Source organism: Cryptotermes secundus, unplaced genomic scaffold, assembly GCF_002891405.2.
Source record: "Cryptotermes secundus unplaced genomic scaffold, Csec_1.0 scaffold428, whole genome shotgun sequence".
Taxonomy (NCBI): Eukaryota; Metazoa; Arthropoda; class Insecta; order Blattodea; family Kalotermitidae; genus Cryptotermes; species Cryptotermes secundus.
Window position 1 is genome coordinate 421283 of NW_019720711.1, and position 22734 is coordinate 444016.

General features: G+C 41.7%; 1 protein-coding gene and 1 long non-coding RNA gene across 3 annotated transcripts in view; one reads left to right on the top strand and one right to left on the bottom strand.

Moving 5' to 3' along the window:
- Positions 1-22734, bottom strand: part of LOC111871804 (probable glutamate receptor) — a 276486-nt gene that overhangs the window by 95760 nt on the left and 157992 nt on the right. The window lies entirely within an intron of this gene.
- LOC117282910 overlaps positions 17441-22734 on the top strand; it is a 32702-nt gene continuing 27408 nt past the window's right edge. Inside the window, exon 1 of the long non-coding RNA XR_004513835.1 lies at positions 17441-17504. This is a non-coding gene — a long non-coding RNA (uncharacterized LOC117282910). The remainder of the gene's footprint in view (positions 17505-22734) is intronic.

Genomic DNA, 22734 nt, shown 5'->3' on the forward strand with positions numbered 1-22734 from the left:
ACAATGGCTGCGCAACCTTTGCCTTTGAATGGACCGTGCTCTCAATATTGTGGCTTCGCGCTTTGCCATCCGAGACGCAAGCTTCGGTCCGTCCTCTCCGCACAAGCCATGACGGCCATGTCCTCACACTCTCTTCTTCCAGAATCATCTAACAGGAAGGAAAAAGGGTGAGCCATCTGGCGTAGTAGCCATAACAAGAAAGGAACTGCCATTAAGAAGGACAAACAACGAATTCCAACAGCTGTAAGCCCAGTTAATTTTAAATCCAAATATGGGACCCTAGTAGGTTCATAACGGTCAGTTTGTCACTCTCTGCTGATCGTATTTGGATCTAAGGAAATGCTATGCAGTACTTGTAGAGTACATATTGAAGAATAACTGGGTCTACCAGTTTCGCTCAAGGCTCTTAAGGGTAAATTAGTCCGGTTTACGTTAGAAGTTAGTGGGTCTGGAATACCGCAACAAATTTGGAAGAAAAGACACATTTTGACACATAGTAAATGTTCATGATGATATTGGCTTATATCGAAACTTAGACAGGTAACCTGGTCACGGCATGGCCCAGGCGGTTAGTCACCTGTTTCTCAATATGAGAGTCTGGGTTAGATTCCAGGTCTGATCACGTGGAATTTGTGGCGGACAAAGTGGCACTAAGCAGGTTTTCTCTGAGTACTTCGTTTTCACCTGTCAAGATCCATTGCACCATCTACACTATAATCATCATCATCATCATCATCACCCGGAACTGGTACAGTATGCTCTCTAGCGGCCGTCGTACAAACCTGACTAATTAGAACTAATTAGACTAATTAGAAAATTAGTAGGTAACTTAGTAAATCAGTATGACCGGGTTTGATTCTGTCAGTGCAAGATTTTACTCTTCTCCACAGCGTCTACATCGACTCTGGGCCCTACCCAGCCTCCTGTCCAATTGGTATGTGTAAGGGTGGGCCATAGCAAATTGGCCCTTGCACCGCGACCATCACTGATCTATTGTGGTTCCCTTTTAACCCTTTACTAATCCTCCATTTCGGGGGCGTCATAATAGTCACACTGTTCAATGAAATACTTGCCCAGGTGATGAAATCTTAAATAAGCTATGGCCTCACAATCACGTAGGATATACCAGAGGCATTTTCCACAGGGGTAAAGTTGCAAGGGCGTGAAGCTGACCACTCACTTCCATATAGTGCTGAGGTCAAGAATGGTGGAGTCATAATTCCACTCCTCCACAATTTTTCATTGCATAACACAACAAAATAAGCACAAGGACAATCTTTACGTTACAAATTTATATGGCAAAATAAAAAAGTATAAATCGCATTCAAGGTCATGCACAATTCATGATATCTTGTCTACCATTCACATGTAAGAGTTTTATACGTGTGTCCCACACTCCCCCAATATCTGCGTGACAGAATCGTCAACTTAGATTTGATTATTTATCCCTGTCTCGAAATAAAAAGTAACGTAACATCCGGTCCGTGAAAATTTAAACGAGTTCGCGGTAATGCGGATGGAGGCGCCACTAGACCGCGTGCGTTCACACTGACCGCAGAGTATGATAACAGGCTGCGTGCCACGCTGTATTAAGGATTGTGTACACACATCATGTTCTTACATTTGTTTTTAAATTCGCTTAGTTGGGGGTGGAGTCCAACTGGGTCCACTCGGCACGGCGGCCACTGATTGGCCTCTTATAGCCTGCCCCGGGTGATTATGATTATGGAGAATTTGGTGGAATGAAGATTGGCAGGGGAAACCGAAGTACTCGGAGAAAACCCGCCCCAGCGCCACTTTGTCCACCACAAGTCCCACTTGAACAGACCCGGGATCGAACCCGGGCCGCCGCGGTGGGAAGCCAGCGACTAACCGCTTGAGCTATGTTCTTACATATACAGCGTGAAAGGCGAAGCTATCTCTCTAACAGACAGTGGAGACCTCTAAGTTGTGAGACTTCGAGGCTCCAACATTTTCTCTAGACAATCGGCTCACAGATGGCGGTAAGGTTGTCACATTACGCGCCGGCTACTCACTGTACCGTTGATATTTCGAGCAGAACCAAACTGATTCTAAACCGAATGTAGACCTAAATGTCCTATTGTTCCCACGAAAACAAAGTATTTACTGATGTGGCCACACGAAAATACACAAATGTAGCACTAAAGCCCCTTTTAACCAGCTGCGTCCCTCGGGATACTGAAATGCTCCTTCGACAAAACAATACTGCAGACTGCAAGTGTGTTCACTGTGCAAGCTGAGGTTGGTATAACTGAAAAATAAACTTCTTAACTTGTAGCCGACTTTCGTTTTTTTGAGAAGGCTTATGATATCACCATGCTGACTGTGAGCCGCCCCTTTCCCATTACCGGACCAATTATCCAATTTTTTGAAATGTGGTATTAACGTTGGTGGGCATCCGGAACTCTTCTTCTTCTTCTTCAAGTTCCTACAGTCAGTAATAACAAGATGGTGGGAGAAACATAAGCAGCTAGCAACAGTCAGCCCTGACAGGGTGAATGGTAATAAGTCGAAAATGTATGCGACTTCAAACACGTTCGGCTGTCGTTTTGGTGGAGGCGTGCTAGATCTGGTGTGAAGATTCTATCCATTTTATATTATCTGTTGTTTATAAATAAATTGTCAAACATGGCGACGGTGCGAAATTTTGGGATTACAGCCAAAATATTTTAGTAGACAAAATCGTTATACGTACTTACGAGTCTTCAAAACGATGATGATTATAGTAATAATAATAATAATAATAATAATAATAATAATAATAATAATAATAACAGCAACAAGATAATATCATTAACAACAATATTAGAACTCGTGGCCTAACACCCACGAATGGGCTACATTGCAAATAATTGTTGGTTTGTAGATATAAAACTCATTACGTTACTACTAGAGTCGCCCAGATTTTTTTTTCCCTTGGTACTACAGCCCCAGTGGACCTAGGCCTACCTCCATAAACTTCTCCGTTCACTTCGGTTTTTCTTGATCTTATACATTCCGTAGGACTCCTTGGGCGGGTGATCAGCTCGTCGCAAGGCCTCTACCTGTATTCCTTATTCCGTATTCCGTACTGAGGGGGTAGGTTTCCCCATGCACTTAGACCGGTTACTGGTCCACTGTGCGTCCCCCTTTAATTTCTACTGTCTCCATACCCTACCGGTACTGGTGCTTACTATCAGCCCCTTTCTGCCAGCGAGGTTCCAACCTCTTACTGGCAGTGGTATCTAATAGTTAGTCCCTTTCTGTCAGCGAGGTCGTCCCTCCTCTGGCAGGGGTTCCTAGTCCCTTTCTGCCAGCAAGGTTTCTACCCTCTACTTGGCAGTGGTATCTAATACTTTAGTCCCTTTCTGTCAGAGAGGTCCCNGCTAAGGCCTCTACCTGTACACAAACACAGAAAAACGCACACACACAAACTAGACATCCATGCCCTGAGTGGGATTCTAACCCACGATCCCGGTTTCCAAGCAAGCGAAGACAGTACATGCCATAGACCGCTCGGCTACCGTGACCGACAGTCGCCCACAATGGTAGGATATTATTATAAGGTAAAAGGTAGATGTAAAGTTGTTCCTGTGCTTAAAAATTAAGCACTACGCCAAGAAGGCGTATGGGGGAACAGATGTGTAAATCCACATTTTCTTGACCTCGGCACTAGCTGGAGTTGAGTGATCAGCTTCACGTCCCGGCCGCTTTAACCCCGGGAAAAAGCCACCGGTACCCATTGAATAGGAGGTTGGGTGGACCCCAGAGCCGGTCTGGACGACGTGGAGAAAATACAATTTTTGACCCTACCGGGGCTCGAATTCCGACCCATCCGCCGTCCAGCCTGTAGCCAGTCACTATACCGACTATGCTACCGTGGCTCCGGGTGTTGTTATAAGCAATATTAATTAGAGTTATTAATATGTGTTCGAACATATTGGGAATGCAGAAGAGGGAGAATGCACTTTAACTTTATTGACATTAAATTCTGTGGCAAAAGTGGCATAACGCATGCAGGAGCTGCAAAAGTGAAGCAATGGCCTAACAGCTTTAATAAAAATGTGTTTATATTTTAGAGTAACCTGGTTTCACGGGTTAAAACTTTCCGTCATACGCTTGATACAAGAAGTTACTTTCAGAAGAAAAATTAAACGTGAGTAAAGAAACATAGTAAATACATTGTTTAAATTAAAATATAGAATTAGAGAGAATAATTGAGAGCAAGATTTTGAGAAAAGCATTTGGACCTAGGAGGAAGGACGTAACAGAAAGATTTGCACACCTAAATAATGAGGAACTTCGCAAATTTTACCCTTCAAAAATATTATCAACTTGGTCAAAAGAAAGAATGTTTGAACATTGACGCACACAATGCGTACACATTAGGGAGAAACCCCGAATGGAAGGAACAACTTGGAAGAAATACGCTTAGGTTGGAAGATAATATTAAATTGTATCTTAAATAAATTGGCCGCACCATAGCTCAAGCGGTTAGTGGCTGGCTTCCCACCGCGGCGGCCCGGGTTCGATCCCGGGTCTTGTCAAGTGGGATCTGTGGTGGACAAAGTGGCACTGGGGCGGGTTTTCTCCGAGTACTTCGGTTTCCCCTGCCAATCTTCATTCCACCAAATTCTCCATAATCATAATCACCCGAGGCAGGCTACAATAGGCCAATTAGTGGCCGCCGTGCCGAGTGGACGGACTCCACCCCCCTTCCCTAAGTGAATTTAAAATTTTAATCTTAAATAAATGATGTCTGATGGTGCGAAGTCGACTCAGTTACTTAGGACAGACAATAATTGCGAGTTCCTATGAACACAATAAGAAAACTTTTGGTTCGAAAATTGAGGCGAAATTCCTAACAAGCTGTACTATCGTTGTTTCTCATTAAAGTGGCTGTTTCATAAAGTTGGTTAATTAGCCAACTCTACCATTTAACAACACGATCTTAATTACGAAGTCCATATAATGAAATATATCGGTAGGACCTTCATGTTTTTGTTGATACGACCTACAAAGAAGAGCGATACGCCGTACTCTCCTTAGGCTAGAGCCGAATACAAATTTTCCATATAAAAGTACGGAGTGTAAACGTTACAACGTTTCGTTTTCTAGTGCAGACTGGATGCATTGGTCATTACAGCTTTGCACGAATTTCTGTTTAATACACCATAAAATGTCTAGTTCTTCAAATATGTTCCAAGTGAAGAAGACTCCATATTTTTGGCCATTTGTATATCATAATGAACTTTTAAACACCCCTTGGAATATCTTATTTCGAATTTCACTAACTAATGAACTAAGTAAACAATTAATGAACTAGTTACTCACTCTCGAAATGGCGTCTCAAAGTTCATAGCGGCTGATCACAAAACACGCCATTTATCAGTGCCTGTGTTGACGGACACTAAAGTGCTTTAAAATCTACCATTGAAAGTGTTTATGAATCCCTTCCATACAGTTTACATTCGCATAATATTCCTTCCTACGATGGGGATATGTATTTTTTCTATATCGTCCTATCATTCTCTTCTTGAACATGAAATACTCACTACACAACAGCCAACTCAATCAAAAGAGTGTAACGATTGTTTGTTTACATCTTCCAAAATTTATATTCACTGCAGTCAAATTCCTCTTATCTGACTAGCCTAGCAGTCTCATTCTTTCTCCCAAATTACTTTTTTTTCCTTGGCACTACAGCCCCAGTGGGCCTAGGCTTACCTCCATGAACTTCTCCGTTCACTTCGGTTTTTTTCTAGATCTTACACGTTCGGTAGGACTCCTTGGGCGGGTGATCAGCTCGTCGCAAGGCCTCTACCTGTACACAAACACAGAAAAACGCACACACACAAACTAAATATTCATGCCCTGAGTGGGATTCGAACCCAAGATCCCGGTTTCCAAGCGAGCGAAGACAGTACATGCCCCCAAATTACTTCCTGAAATCACAATCTCCCAACTATTTGCATCCCCAAATACACGAGTATTTTTAAATTCAAATTTCACTTATCACTGTTCAGTGTTTACAGTCTGAGTGATGTGGTTTGCAGGTGACCTGTTCCGTAGTGGCCGGTGCGCTACATTACTTGTTCCTAGCCGCTTTCTGCTGGATGACTGTCGAGGGCCACCACCTGTATCGTATGGTTGTGAGAGTGTTCGACACTGGCCGCGACTTCAGACGCTGGTACCTGACGGTGGGATATGGAGTTCCGGCACTCATCCTAATCCTCACAGTCCTCATGTCCATCTGGAGAGACGAGAGAGCCTATGGGAGGGACGAGCTGTGCGTGAGCTCTGTCTTACTTAAGCCATAAGAAAACCAAGTGTTCTCTCTTCTGGGATGCAACACCGTGTATCCCGTTGAAAGGCAACCGATGTCAACATGTAGTCTCCATCTCATGAGTCGAAGAATGAGCCAAACAAGAAACCAGCTTGAAGGAGGTAACAAGAGAGCTCTACTCAGCGGCCTACACGGTGTTATATCCAGAGGAGAGAACACTTCATAACCATCGCTGTGAGGATCTCATATCGTGCATGAGAGAAACCAGATGTGAGTGCAAGAATGAGAATGCTAGCTCAGTTAGTGTAGTGACGTGACTACCAGAGTCAAGGTGAGAAAGGAAGACACCTACTCAGTTGGGCCATTTAGAAAGAGCTAATATCAATCATTGGACCTGAGGACGGAAATAGATCCAGTTTCCGAAACGTGGTGCCATCTATTACCTAAAATTCCGGACGATGAAAAAAAGTCCAAAACCCCAGTAATTCTGTGTGTCACTCTGTTCGTCATCACTTTCTGAAATGCTCTGGAAACCGCCTAGTGCATTCCCACGTGGTGAGCTAGACAACTGAAAAGTCCTGGTGAAATGGATTGGTAAGGATGTTGAATGTAAAATATTTAAAGTTTTCTTTTATTGCTAGTGGGGTGGGACTAAGTCCCTTGCACTGCGGCCACTTCTGGTCTATTGTACCAGCCCCAGATGGTAGGTGAGGGTGATTGTGGAGCAACTGGTGGAATAAAGATTGGCAGGGGAAACCGAAGTACTCAGAGAAAACCTGCCTCAGCGCTACTTTGGCCACCACAAATCCCACTTGACCAGACCCGGGATCGAACCCGGACGGGCGCGGTGGGAAGCCAGCGACTAACCGCTTGAGCTATGGCGCCGCCTATATTTAAAGTAAAGCATAGAGCTTTAACAATTTCGATAATTATAACTCAGCTAATCGGTCGCTCTCTCCGATATAGGTTAACGGATTTAAGCTCTGAAATTTGACACGATTTGCTCTAAATTTAACAACAGTTTTGTAAAGGAGAAATTCTGTTTATCTCTAAATGGTATCCATAAATGAAACAGCAATTTGTTTTGTCCCAACGCAATTCTATCTCCATATAAACTTACCTCGGAATAATAAGCCGTTCGATCAGCATTACGAGCGCAGTCAAACAGCGTGGAAACATGTGGTTCAGCTTACTCTTGGTTTCCTTACTTTATCTGCCACTAACTCTTATCAGCTCATTTTTTATTCCATGGCTTAAATAGTGATTATGGAACTCCTTCTTTGCATGCGGCGCAGTAGCTGGCTAAACACCCTATTATATACAGATAATACGATACTTAATGAATTTCGAGCTAAACCCGAAGATAATATTTCTTTGTGTCTTCTGAACACTAAGCAACACGGTACTATAAACTGTACTGTGCCATGTGCCTATCCTTCAGGCGTCGAACATTTATTCGGAAGTTTTATCTATTTCTATTCTAGTAGGTGTTACAGCAAACCAAAATGGGCCAATATTAAATTTTCCCATCAACTTTTATTTCAGACTAAGTACAATTTTCCGGTCACAGTGGGCGCTCGGTCTAAGGCATGAAATGTCTACTCCCGCTCAAACATTGGGATCGTGGGTTCGAATCCTATTTCAGGCATGGCTATTCTGTGTGCGTTTATTCTGTATATAGGTATAGGACTTGGGACGGGCTGAACCCACCTTCCAAGGTGTCCTACCGATTCCCTTAGATTAAGACACTGAAGTGAAGCAAGCGTTTCACTGATGCCTTATGCTCAAAATGAGAGCAACAGGAATAGTAAAAATGAAGCATAATTCAGTCGATTCCCTTTAAATTGTTTGTATAGCAAGTATCACGCAACTTCGAACAAGGCCAAGAGCGCCAAGAGTAACCCTGAATGCGCAGAAGAAAAATTTCAGACAAGGGGGGGGGGGTTGCGGGAATGCGGGATATGCCTGGCCTTGTTCGAAGTTACGTGACACTGTCTGTAACATGAATCATATGAATGTACATTATTCGCCATTATTAGATCGCTGTTTGACTGTAAGGAACGCATAAAAGCGTTTTAGAATTCTGATATATACTATCCGACATGTTACGCACGTGTACACTTCTATAAAAACTTCCTACTAATTCTTATTCAGCTGTTGAGCCTTTACACCTTGCGAATGTTTCCGACGTTCCGGGGTTCATAGTGTATCCACCCCCGGGGTCGAAGTATGCATAGTGGGTAAATCTCCGTCTATATATAGGTTCTTGTTCCGAAAGAACTGAACATCAGAGACCCCACAAGAACGTGTTTACCAGTAGGCTTACTGCGGGGCCCGGTTCTGTGACGCAGTTTATGTATGAAACCTGACCTAACAACTGCAGCTGTCGTAGAAGGCGACACGTAATCTCGCAGTGTCGGCAGTCGGCTGTTCCTGCATCTGCGCCCCAAGCTAATTGTTATGCTCGAAGGTCCAGTCTTCTAAAAATTGATTTTGTGGATGTGCAGTAATGGTTAAATGTTCTAGAGAAGCATCTATATCCTCTCTATAAAGACCTGAGAACCTAAAAAAGTCGTTTAACGTTTATAAAATCAGCGTACGGTAAGTAAAAGTAAAGTAAAAAATGTAAAGGCATCCCTGTAACAGGCCGTGGAGGCCCATAGGGTTGTGAGATGTTGAGGTTCCCACATTTTCTCTAGACAATCGGCTCATAGATGGCGGTAAGGTTGTCAGACTTACTCGCAGGCCGCCCTTTACCCCAAGGAAGATTCCTAGAATATTCCTGGTACTCATTTCTGTTAGAGGCCGAGTCGATCCCAGGACCATAGTGCGGCTAGAAGTATTAGGTAAATTGAAAAAATCTACCTCATCGAGATTCGATTCCGCGATCTCCCGGTTTGTAGCATAGTGCCTCTACGCGTGCCCCAAAATCAGGGTACAGTAGAGAACATAGGTCTCAATCTGCTTAAGACTGACTAACAATTTATATTCCATGTTCACGAATTATCACTGTCTCTTTTTCGTTTCCCTTTTCGTCAGCTGCTTGTGTTTATCCATTACCTCATATTTCTACAAATTTGGATGCTCAAATATCTCAAGGTGGTATGAATACCATGCGAGCGCACAAAAGTAGACAGTTATATTTATGTTCATTAACAGTGAAGCTTCTGAATACTGGAATTTGATACTTTTTGCACAATTGCTCGTCTGTTCTTCAGTCACCTGCAATTCAGTTCTGTTTACTCTGAAACTTTGTTTATGTATACTTGCAAATTTGTTTTCTTGACGTTGGAATTTCTAATACCTGGATAGTCAATATTAATATTTCTTTTAGTTCTTTAATCTGTTTTTCTTTACTTAAATATATTGTACATCATAAAATCTGAAGTTTTTCTACATTTATTAAGCAAACCAAGGCTAATTACGAAAATGGGGGTCTCAGCGGTGAAATCTGACCTCTAGAAAACACCCCAAAAAGAGCGGTTATAGTACAACAGAAAAGAAACTACGTAGCCTAAACGCAAGAGAATAGTGCAAGAGAGGAGACCAACTGAGATGGTCTCATTACGATTTACAGACCACATTGCGAAAATGTGCAGGATAATGGCCTATACCATAAACACGGTCCACATCCCAAGCTAAGAAAAGTTCAAATATGTAAAGGTCAGTGCAGAAGAACTTCGGCTAGAAGGTCACTGGAATTTTCATGATACCTTGTGACTGTGGAGAAATGTACGTGTGAAAGATGGGATGAAGCATTGACACAAGATATTACAATAGCCTTAGTCCTCAGTAGCTGAAGACAGCACGCAAATCGGCCACTGAACCAAGTACCAGGTTACTGAGATATTCCTCAAATGTTAAGTTACATCCTTTTCACACAGACAACAGAAATTCGGCTACATCAGACTGACATCAAAAGGAAAAGAGTTTTGAATTACACTACGCTTGGAAATCCAGTATTAGGTCTCCACTGTTCTCTGTCGCGGGCACTGAACATGACAGGCCAATGGAGAGCGTAATGACACGGAGGAGGATGGTGAACATTGTCAGGAAGGAACATGAAATTGTCCAACAAATCACTACTGTGCTCCTGTGCGGCCAGATTTAGACCTGTCCGCAGATGGAGGACCATTTCCCAGGTATCGCAACACGGACCCACAACTGCAGTAGGACTAATGGCCATTGAATCTGTTTCTGCGAGTCTATTCCCCAGCGCATCACTTAGGATTGGGCTTCACACTAAATAATGTATGTGAATATATATCTGCGACTTAGAGTGAGTCCTCATTTCGAACCTGGTGATGGAACAATTCCCCAATACGTTGATATTTGCCACAACCGCGACACGGCTGGTCGCCCATGAAAATTGTAATGCATCTATTATCCAAGAAATCTACAAATCTTAAACACATACATTCTTAACTTACAGTTCACAGAATCTTTTTAAATCATTCAAGTTCAGAACTCCTATGAACAAACACCGCAGAACTTGCTCCTCCGTGGCCAGACAAAGGCTACTCACAACAGGATTCACATGAACCGACCATTATAGTGTGGCATATAGACCCGTTGCCAGGTAGCGGCCGCAAGTTAGGAGACTGTACAGCAGCCGTTGCTAGGCAGCGGCCAAAAACAACAGAGGAATGGCGTTTTCTGCGCTGTCCGTTAGGCAACAACTGAGCTACAACAATGAGGAGCGGCGTTTTCACTGCAGTCTGTACCGAGATATTGTATGCGGCACAAGTTGGGAGCTGCAGTTAAGTCAGAAGAGTAGGATGTTGATATAACATGGCCGTCAGCCTGGAGTTGGAGTGTAGACAGTTGGCTGGTAAGTCAGAGGACAGCTCGGGCTCAGCCGAGGCCGCGGACAGTTCGGGAATCCAGACGAACGAGAACATCCGTCGTTGGAAGCCGCTACCGAGCAACGCCTAGGGAAGACTGAGAAGACGTTATGCGTGCTGAGTTTACAGCGACCTTTGGAGTGTACAACTCAGTCAGACTGGCGTAGTTATTTGTAGTTACGTTCTGAAAGTGTTCAATTAATAGGATCATCAATCCAAAACCCCGTCTCTAGTCACTCCCTCACGTGACAATTGGTGTTTTAAGTGGGATGGATATATACACGTATAGTCCCTGTACTTGACATTATATTCTTTTTCAATTCAGTTGACAGTCTACACCCTGCCCAACTGCAACATATCTGTCATCTGTCACATAATTAAGACAGATTAAATTTACGAATTTAGGCTACTGATATTGGAAACAGGTTATCAAGGAATAAAATGTAAACTAAATAATTTGTGTTTGTCTCAGAACTGCATATTAACAGACTAAAATGACCGCATTATCGCGACTTATGATCGGAAAGACACTCATCTGTTTGACCCGATAAAAATAAGTGCTTATGTGGACGTATCCATTACAATTATACGCTCGCTTCGGACGATATTTCATCAGGTTTCTAACCCTTCTTTATTTAGTGATGGAAACAATACAACTGTCCACTTAACAATGACATCTTTGTTCTGTTACAAATTACACTCTTCTTGCCTGTTACCAAACCAGCTGCACAAAACACAGTCCTTCTTAAGAGGCTAGCAACTCCTCAGCTCCTCAGGAAATTCCATGTCATTTATGGAAAATTTGCTACATTCATTTCAGAATCTTTTGTCTTCCCATCTGCTGTCTAAAAACATAAAAAATTAGAATACACAAAACTATAGTTTTGTCTGTGGGTCTGTATGGGTGTGAAACTTGGTCTCTGACATTAAGGAGGAACATAGACTGAGGGTGTTTGAGAACAGGGTGTTGAGAATATTTGGAGCGAAGAGGGATGAAGTGACAGGAGGTTGGAGAAAACTGCACAAGCTTCATAACTTGTACTCTTCTCCAAGTATAATTAGAATGATCAAGTCAAGGAGGATGAGGTGGACAGGGCATGTAGCGCGAATGGGGGAGACGCGGAGTGCATATAGGATATTGGAGGGAAAGCCGGAAGGAAGAAGACCACTGAGAAGACCACGGCGTAGGTGGGTGGACAATATTAAAATTGAAGAAAGCAGTCTTCTGAGATGTGGCACCGTGTAGATGTGGTGTTAACCGACGTTTCGGAGGTCTGCTTGTACCTGTTCTCACGGTCTCTTCGTTTGTGGATTTCTTATTTTTCCTTCTACTCTGAAGATGGAGGCGATACGTTCCTCCGAAACGTCGATTAACACCACATCTACACGGTGCCACATCCCAGAAGACTGCTTGCTTCATAGTCATGGCCGTGAAAACCTCAAATCTTACATAATATTAAAATTGATCTCAGAGAAATAGGATGGAATGGAATGGATTGGATTGATCTGGCTCAGGATAGGGACGGCTGGAGTGCTCTTGTGAAAACGGTAATAAACTTTCGGGTTCCATAAAATTCTGGAAAATTCTTGAGTAGCTGCAGAATTGGCGGCTCTTCACGAAGTGCTCAGCTCCATGAGTGAGTGAGGGTGAATGTCATTACCGAGTTCATAAAGAACTTGACATTGGTCCATATTCTGAGCCAAATGAACCGAATACTCACTCTCCCACACTTTATACTCGTACTTAACATTCACCTCAAGAGTATCCTCTTGTTTAAACTTATGCTTTCCACACAATGTTTTATCTTCACAATTTCCTACTACGTTTCGTGTACATACCTGCGCGTGATACCTGTCCCGCCAATCTCAGTATCCTTGGTTCTATCATCCTAACAGCATCTGGTGAAAGGTGCATTTCATGAAACTCCTGTAATGTAACTTTATCAATCGACCTTTCATTTCCTCTTTCTCAGATCCAAACAGCCTCCTCTGCACCCCTTATCAAACACACTCATTCAATATTCTACCTTTAATGTGAGAGATCACCACATTTCACACCCATACGAAAGCATTACTCGAATTTAATTAGCTCTTCACTATTAATTCTTTCTTTAAAATATTTCGACTTGTTATTGTGCTTTCTAAATATCTGAAGGTTACCATGCTTTCGATAATTTTGTCGTGCCTTCTGGTCACATGACGCGAATAAGCAGGTCTACATACTTTTCCTGCATGCCTAATAGTGAGGTTTCCACGTTTTTCTTTGGTGTATATAAAGTCGATCAATGAACAACATCATCGCGCGTGGACAAAAGTTGATGTGTCCAATCGAATTTAGATCCCTTGTGTTCTTTGAACTTCCTTACGACATACTGTGATTAAACTTTAAAATTTAGTGGCCTTGCGAATTGAATTTCCATGTATGAGGTAAAGTACTGTACCACAGGTCTTTCATAAAACATATTTTATTTAGAAAGCAGTCTTCTGGGATTTGGCACCGTGTATATGTGGTGTTAACCGACGTTTCGGAGGAACGTATCGCCCCCATCTTCAGGGTAGAAGAAAAAGTATAAGAAATCTGCAAGCGACAACACCGTGAGAAACNAGTTTTATGGTTGAAAAAATCAGTTTGGATACTGTCCGACTCCTCTCCTAAGCAAATTACAGACTTCCTTAAGTTCATAAGCTCCTAAAGTAATATCCCACAGTACATGAAGTTCTTTCTCCAGTGTTTGACGAATGCAGACTTTGTGATCAGGACTTGATCTACGAGTATTAGGCCAAAGTCCACTCTGATGTTCCCCAGTAATTTATTTTCCCTAAGGGGTTAATTTGGAAGAAGAATATTGGAAACCTTTACCTGTAGCTGATAGAAGTATATGCCTCCGTCATTACGACAGCCAGTTTGATCGCCCTAAAGGTAAACAGGAAAATCGTATATCGCTTCCACTGCTGTGGGAATTTTTCATTCTTTCAAGTAGATTGGATACATCTGTGAATCTGAATATATATTGTTATATCCACTAATTGGATTACTTGTTCCGGAATTTGTTCAGTATTTGACAATTTTTGTCTTGTGAACTTCTGAATAGCATATCAAGCTCAAATGGAGGGGCTCGGGAATTTAATGACCCCATATTTTCTTAATATCTGAAGCCGCGTCCACATTACTCGTGCTCGTGCGTGAGAAGATTACAGCTGCCGGAAAATCAGGATCTGGAGCTGATATCTGTTGTGAAGAAATGCGAAGGCTTTGTATGCAAACCAATTTTGGCGTCCACTTCATCAGCTACAGATCCTGATTTTCCGGCAGCTGTAACCTTCTGACGCACGAGCACAAGTAATGTGGACGCGCCTTGACAAAATCAATTCTTCAGCATATTCAGAATATTTTATAAATCTGTAACCAAACCATTATTTAAATTTACTAAGTCAGTTTTGGGCCCATAAACTCAAAATTCATGTATACCTCTGCACAAGTGTAAAATTTTCGTTCTTATTACACGTTTCCAGGATATTAATTTTGTGTTTAAAATGTTATCCTTTTCTCTGAGATGTGAATTCATTTCACGTGTTACATTTCTTACTTTTATTAGTCTTTAAGTTCTCCAAAACCTGGAAATTGCCATGTTTTCTCTGATCTCATAATTTTATGCATTCTCTGTCATAGATTTAATTTTCCTGCTTTAACTCGCAGTTGTCTACACCCTGCTTGTCTGAAGTTTCACTAATCTCTCTGATTCAGTCATATGCCATTTATTTATGCCTGTGTCCACAGTTGCGCCAAGGTTTCTCAGAGCAACACTATAGTTCGAGACTTTAACTTCAAGAATTTCATTTCTTTAAGTTTCACATAGTTTAACTTTCTGAACTCAAACTTCTGTCTATCAGACTTTTGCGTTCCTCATTCCTCTATGATTACAGCTATCACCTCATTTTCTGTTTATTAAGACGTGATAACTCCGATTCTGTGTCTACCTATCAAGAAAAGTCCAAAATTTGTTTGTAAATTCTGCGCTGCGAAAGATTGTGCTTTTGAAAATTAGATTATTTGTGTGATAAAATTTGGTGCTCTACAGCATCATCATTTGGGATTGTAGGTTTGAAGGATCTTCTGATTTTGTATCTTAATCTTCTGACGAAATTTTCATTACATACTTAATGAATCAGTCGAAAACACTTTTATAAAAGGTATCCATTTTTTCAACATGTTTATTACCAGTCGTGGCGTAAGCATGAGAGCAAGAGTGGCACACAGATATCCTCTCAGTAGTTGGGGCTATACACTAAAAATACCTACTCTCTGAGCTACTGAAATGATTCCCTAACATTCTAAAAATCCCATTTCTTAGAGATGATTACTATTTTTTCAATAAGAAAATGTGTAAGTGCTAGGTCAGTGCTACCACCATCGACATTCTGCACTCCTAACAAATCTTTAAAAAAAGAAACTCATAATTGTGTGCATTTATTAATAATATTTACGTTCACTAAGTAATGATACTTCTGAATGGTTCAGAAAGAAAGTAAGATTCATTTTAATTAGAGATTCTACTAATTTTACGGGACTCACGATGATATTGACGCTCCGTAGCACAGTCATTTTTAATTAACTGGATTGCTCTTGTACTTAATTCTTCTCGAAGAATAATTTAATCCCTAAGACACTCCACGCAATACAAATACAGAAACAAACGAGATATTAGAGATTAACTGTGTCTTTTCCTCCACTTCTTCCTTCTTGCAGCACAACTACCTGCTCAACATGACTACATTCCAGTTCGGTTTGAATTCCTTTCTGTGCCTTATCTTCACACAGTTGGGCAAGCGGTAGCGTAATTGTTTGAGGCACTATACTACAAGTCGAAAGATAGCGTGTTCGATTCCCGATCTCATTTGATCGACCTAATCCTTCCAGCCGCACTATGGCCCTGGGGTTGACTCAGCTTCGAACAGAAATGAGTACCAGGAATTAATTAAATAATTTTCCTGGGGAGTAAAGCGTGGCCGGCGCGTAAGGTTGACAACCTTACCGCCATCTTTGAGCCAACTGTCTAGAAAATGTAGAAGCATCGACGTCTCACAACCCTATGGGTCTCCATGGCCTGTTAGAGGGATAGCTTTACCATTTTTTACCCATCTGTACCAGGTAGAAAAAGGAAACAAGTTTCAAATTAAATTTTAATTTTAATTTTAATATGCTAACTGTTCAATCAATTCACATATGATTTGGTTTGGCATATACTGAAATTTGCGACAAATATCTTTATCCACGGCAGCAAACAACAAAACATGCTTTCAATAAAACTTAAATGGAAATGAAACAGGTTTTGAAAAACTTGTTGTAACACCTCAATACTTGAAAGAGAATATATTTCTATACGGTCGAGGTTCTAGTCTTCATATCCCACAGTTTTAACTGTTGTACATGTACACAATAATTAATTGTAACGAAGAAGCAGCCAGCAACAGACTATTATTTTCCTGGACACACTCTTTAAACTTGAAGATAGTAGCAATACATTCCTCCTAAACTTCTGTTAACTTCTTCCAGGCTACAAGGCAAGACATTCCAGAAGACAGAACACTTCAAGGAATCTAATTAAGCACTGGGCCATGAAGGCGTATGGGGGAGTGGATGTATAGATCCACTTTTTCTTGATCTCGGCATTAGCTGGAGATGAGTGGTCAGCTACATGCCCTTGCCGCTTTACACCCGGAGAACCCCCCCCCCGTATCCAATGGATAGGAGGTTTGGGTGACCCCGGAGCCGGTCTGGACGACGTGGAGAAGATATTTTACCCTACTGGGACTCGATTCCCAACCCCTCGGTCATCCGAGCTATATCGGCCATAAATAAACATGAAGGTTATCGCTCGAAGTGAGTAAGATGACGTCACTTCTGCTTCTTATCAGTTACTTTTACATTTTTTACGAAAGAGCTACGGCGAGAGAGAGACATCAGCTTCCAGATTTCTTCGTCCCTACAAATTCTGCCTAAGACAGGCCAGCTACAGCAGATGAACTTTCAGAAAGGAAAGCGAGCGTCGAGTTGCAACGGTACTGATTTTTTTTCCATCCCGTTTCTTTTATATATTTAAGATCTTCCGTCTCTGTAACGCGGCTCCGGAAATAGCCGTCTCGAGTTCTGCAGACGGCAGAAGGAGCGGATGAAGGAGATATCTGTAGGAGTTGGAAACATTTCGGAACACGGAACGAATCGATTAATAATAGAGTATGTTTACTGCACAGTTTGTGGGACGGCAATAAGAAATTCATTAAACTGAGTATTCTTCCGTCTTTTTTCCAGATGTTGGCTGTCGTCTCCATTCTACATCTGGAGCTTCGCTGGTCCGGTGCTGCTGCTGTGCGCGGTAAGTGGTGCGCAGAATACACTCAGTCGGAATAGAAAGCGGTTTTGCGCGCAGAATTATGTGTGAACTGTTCCTGCCACAAATATGCAAGATCAGCGTGAGAACAAAGTCAAACATGGCGAGATTTTAACACTTTAGATTATGATTACAGAAAAGAAAGACGATTTTATGAAATAGTGTAAGAGGACGAAACTGCGAAATTGATAAAGTAAAGAGGGATAAGATGGAAGAACATGTAAATGCATGTAAGCGAAGAGAATTAGTCGGGAAACGAAAAGGAAAAGATCACTTGGTAAATGTGGGCTATATGGGAACATAATATTAAAATGTGAAAGAAATTAAAATTGAAAATTTGGTCTGGATTCATCTGGATCGGGACTGGGTCCAATGCGAGGTGTTACGAACACAGTAATGAACATTCGGTTTCTAAAAGTACATGGAATTTCTTATCTAGATGAACGACTATTAGCTTCTCAATGCCCAATGTAGTTAGAACTAAAAGGGTAAGTGAATAATCATTATAACTTGCAATAATAGATGGATGGACAAATAAAATAATAGATATATAAATTAGATATATTGATTGATATATAGATTGCTAGACAGATAAATGGATAGGCAGATATACAACTAGGCAGATAGAAAGAGACACGCAGACAGATAGTTAAGCAGACAAAGGCAGACAGACAGGCAGATAGATCGATAGATAGGTAAGCAGACATATATAAGCATAAAAATTAGAATATACAAAACTATAATTTTGCCTGTGGTTCTGTATGGGTGTGAAACTTGGTCTCTGACTTTAAGGGAGGAACATAGACTGTGGGTGTTTGAGAACAGGGTGTTGAGAATATTTGGACCGAAGAGAGATGAAGTGACAGGAGGTTGGAGAAAACTCCATAATAAGGAGCTTCACAACTTGTGCTCTTCCCCAAGTATAATTAGAATGATCAAGTCAATGAGGATGAGGTGGGCAGGTCATGTAGCACGAATTGGGGAGACGGTGAATGCCTATAGGATATTGGTGGGAAAGCCAGAAGGAAAGAGACCACAGGGAAGACCAAGGCGTAGGTGGGTGGACAATATTAGAATGGATCTTAGAGAGATAGGATGGGATGGTATGGATTGGATAGATCTGGCTCAGGATAAGGACCAGTAGAGGGCTCTTATGAACACGGTAGTGAACCTTCGGGTTCCATAAAATGCTGGAAAATTCTCGAGTAGCTGCAGAATTGCTGGCTCTTCCAGATGGGCTCAGCTCCATGAGTAAGTAAGTAAGTAAGTAAGTAAGTAAGTAAGTATATATATATAAGCAGACATAGGCAGACAGACAACCAGATAGATAGATAAGCAGATATAGGTAGATAGACAGACAGATAGATAGACAGATAGACACACGGACAGACAGACGGAGATACAAATAGGGAGAGGCAAGTAGATAAGTAGCTGGATAGATGGCAGAAAACTAGCTAGCTTGCTAGATAGATAGACAAATGGAAAGACAGACGGACAAGCATATATATAGGCATGCAGGTAGAAAGAGAGGGACAGATACGTAGGTGAATAGATGAGATGAGGTATCTGGGATAAGGAATATAATATATATGTAAACAAACAGACATTTCTCAAAATGCATACAAGATACGTAGTTCTGTTAGGCCCATATATCATTTTGTACTGTTGCTCACTCTGGCCTCATGAGTTATGAAAAAAACACGCACATATTTCTTTGAACGAACCGATCGTAAATTTCCCTGTGTCGTTTTCTGCATCGGTTCACAGGTTTATAGACGGGAGGGAGCGAAGCATGCAAGAACTTAAGGGCGAAATAATAAACGTCACGCACTACTTTCTGCCGCGGTGTCTACAGTTGATTTTATATTTAAATCAAGGCATACACCACTTTTGTTTGCCAATATGAAAATACGTTTTTTTAAAATAATCTTTATATAATTTGACATGGCTGATAAAATTTTGTTTCGAGCAAATATTAAAAACGAAATTGTAGGTCTGTTATTTTGATTTGTTTAGTCACATACAAGGGGTTCAGCGAATCGTAGCGCAATCCAAAGCACGACATGACAGAAAGCCGAGAAGGCATATCGTTGAAACAAACCGACAGACGGCTGCAGAGCTTTATGTATAGATCTGTATTGTATCCGGTTCGAAAATCACTCACCCTATTGGCTATCCTGAATTAAGATTCTAAAGGGTTCTAGCGATGGTGGATGACACACAGAATTACTGTAATATTTGGAGTTTTTCCATCTTCCGGAATTTTAGGTAACAGAGGACATGATATTTCGGAAACTGGATATGTTTCCGTATTCAGGTGAGAAAGGTAGACACCTGCTCAGTTGGGCCCCTTAGAAAGAACTAATCTCCTACCACTAGTGTCATCTGCGGAGTAACCTGAACACTTGAGACTGAAACCTTATGGAAACCCATGAAGAACCTCTCGCGTCATGCAGAACTTCTCTGTGAGTTAGAAACCTAATTGCTGCTGAGGGGGATCCAAACAGGAGAAATGTCCAAACTGGTTTGACTGATTGGATTGGTAAGCATGCCATATGAGCCGATCCCTTATATTTCTTATACTCGCTGTTACTTTCAGTTTCCAAAATCCTGGCATCATCCCAGCCGACACTGTGACCCTGTGATGTTTGCTGTTTTCGGTTCCTCCAGACAAATGCAAGGGTAATGTTATATTTTAGCGTCCTGTTGTACTGACTCATGTCCATGATTTATGCTAAACGTCTTACAGGGCACACACTTTTTCACCTTACTCTTCTCTTTTGCACTACATGTTTCAGCACTAATGTGTCATCTTCAGGTGCGTTTTCTCTATGCACGTCAAACTACTGCTTTGCATGCCCTGATGTCTTCATACTAAAATGACTAAAATATATATCCGTCAAATATAATAAGAGATTTTAAATATTAAAACTTTTCAGGATTCGTCATCCTTATGTCGTATCTCAATACGCGAATCACACCAATCCTCCTCTGTGGGAGCACTTTTCCTACATTCATGTGTGTATTGTGCTCTGTGTTGTGTCTTGCTCCTGTGACTGCGTGCGTTATACTACTGGATATTATTAATAGTAATCATACTAGAAGCGTATACCAATACATGAATTGTAAACGTAAACTATTACATTGCAATGCCAACATAAATTTTAATAAGACGTGTTTGAAGAATAGATTAATACCGAAATACGCCCAAATTAAAATAACGGAATATAATGAAGCAGGAAGAAAAAGAGACACACATATCCAGTAGTACAACGCAAGCAGGAGCAAGACACAACAAACAGCACAATGCACATGAATGTACGAAGAGTGCTCCGACAGAGGATTGGCGTGATTCGCGTGTTGAGATACGACGTAAGGATGACGAATCCTGAAAAGTTGTAATATTTAAAATCTATTATTATATATGACGAATATATATTTTAGTCATTTTAGTATGAAGCCCCCTCGTTGGTGTCTCCACCTTATCGTGGTGAGAGGGTTTGAGTATACCAAGGACCCTGAGAGCTATACCAGCGGTAACGTAGCTACTGGCAGAGCCTCATCAGGGCATGCAATCCAGTAGTTAGACGTGCATAGAGAAAACGCACCTGAAGATGGCACATTAGTGCTGAAACATGTAATGCAAAAGAGAAGAGTAAGGTGAAAAATTGTGTGCACTGTAAGACGGTTAGCGTATATCACGGAAATGCAAGGGTATTAAATAAATATGCTACGACCACCTCTTTCTAAAATATGTACTTATTCCCTCTTCATAAACACTTTCCGACCTAATTAGCTACTGTATGAGCACACCAAATGGTACAGCTCGTTAAATAAAGAAGGATTATATATCAAATTAATAAAAATCTTATAGGATTTGAGGTCTTGACATTGGTGGTTATAATGAGTTGTATTTTGTGGGATAGAATGGTGCGAAATCCTTTGAAAGTCAACCGACGTTTCGGAGAAATATCGCATCCATCGCTGGATATAAGTGTAAAACAAACAAGATACCAGAGTGAACCAGGCAGTAGTAAGCAGCTTGATGCCAACTTCATGTTGCTTGAGTTGTTGTCATATCCTGAAGATGGACTTGACTTATTCATACGAAACGTTAATCACTTTCGACGTACTTTAAGAAACCAGCATGAAACAGGTGGTAGAAAGGTGTTTGCTGCCTGTTTCATGTTAATTTCTTGCTTTGCTTATTCTCCTATACTGAAGATAGAGGCGACATATTTCTCCGAAACGTCTGCTGAATTTCAACGGATTCCAGACGTTATAGTCCAAAAGACAGGACTCTTCAGCACCAAATTTCTTCTAGAATTACTGGATTCGAATTTTCGACCTGTTCTTTCTCGGAAATAACCGTGAGGTTTCACAAGCTGCACGAGACAGTTACAGTGTCGGCCCGACCTCAGAAATCAACACGGCCACGATAGGCCTGGTAGGCATATGGCGAGTTCGTCTTATGTTGCATGACCATGCTTCGTCCGTCTGAAATCTGTTAAGAAGCGAACGGAGCTTGTGTTCTCCTGTTAATCGAGCGCAGTAAGGTAAAGTTGTCCCTGTGTTGGAATGATGAATCACTACAACATGAATGGATATATAGACCCACATTTTCTTGACCTCGGCACTACCTGGAAGTGAGTGGTCAGCTTTACCCCCCCGGTACCCATTGTTTTGTAGCATAGTGCCTCAACCAACTACGCTAGCACGTACCTCCGGCGACGAAAAGGGAAGTCTCAAATTTGAGAGAGTAATTAATATTTTGTCTCGAGTACCAAGGGACTCGGACCCCAGAAAGACTGCGCTGGCAAGGACCAGCAACATATACAAAAGACGGACCCGTCCTCTCGTCAGAGAAGGCCCTCCACAGAAAACAAGACCGTAACAGTCAAACAGCCCCAGATGGGGTTCGACACCAAGACTTAACTAACTGACTGACCGTCAGTCATAATGTGACTTTGACTTGAGGACAGAGCAGGTCAGAGAAAACCGGAGCAGAGATGAGACCAGAGAGAAGACTAGATCAGAGGTCAGATCAGTGGCAAACGGAGCAGAGCTGAGATCAGAGAAGAAACCAGCTCAGTCAAGAACCAGGAAACGAAACGTGAGAGATGACAGTCAGGTCGCATTGCCCGGAAGACGCTATTTCGGAGTGATCTGAATTCTGATTGTAAACGAGATATCCAATAAAAGAGCTCCGTCTAAT